The 570-nt window shown below is 46.0% G+C and overlaps 1 non-coding gene across 1 annotated transcript; it reads left to right on the top strand.

The window, feature by feature from the left end:
* Positions 1-267: 267 nt before the first annotated feature.
* Positions 268-342, top strand: Trnat-ugu. The gene has a single exon. It is a non-coding gene; the product is annotated as a tRNA-Thr (tRNA).
* The last annotated feature ends 228 nt before the right edge of the window (positions 343-570 follow it).

Genomic DNA, 570 nt, shown 5'->3' on the forward strand with positions numbered 1-570 from the left:
TATGTCGTGAGATATTTGGCCCGGTCACGATCAATGGACCACCCTGTATAGTCAAATGGCTACCTGGCCATTGACCTTCGTCTGTGCGACTGCGCACAGGTTGCCCGAACTCTTACGGGACTCGTCAACTGAAGTCGGCGCGAGTAAACAGTGGATGGGCACATATCTATTAGGAACATTACGTATGTGGATTGTTGACAGTTGGTGATGTGGGTGTCACGGGAAGCGTGCAAGGGATCAGCCCCTGCAGTCGCTCTATTCACCTGTGCCCTCGATGGCACAGATGGATAGAGCGTCTGCCATGTAAGCAGGAGATCCCGGGTTCGAGTCCCGGTCGGGGCACACATTTTTCAGCTGTCCCCATCGAGGAATGTCAACAACACCTGTCAGCAGCTGAGGGTTTCAATTAATTATCATTTATAAACCATTATATTTGGGCATTACATAATGCTGATATATGATTAATAATAATAAAACAACAGGTCATTCATAATGGTGATAAAAATGATGTCATTTATTACCCAAGCTGGACAATATGTTACGACGGATCATTGATAAAAGTGATAAGGC

Source organism: Schistocerca americana, chromosome 3 (genome assembly GCF_021461395.2).
Source record: "Schistocerca americana isolate TAMUIC-IGC-003095 chromosome 3, iqSchAmer2.1, whole genome shotgun sequence".
In the NCBI taxonomy this organism is placed as follows: domain Eukaryota; kingdom Metazoa; phylum Arthropoda; class Insecta; order Orthoptera; family Acrididae; genus Schistocerca; species Schistocerca americana.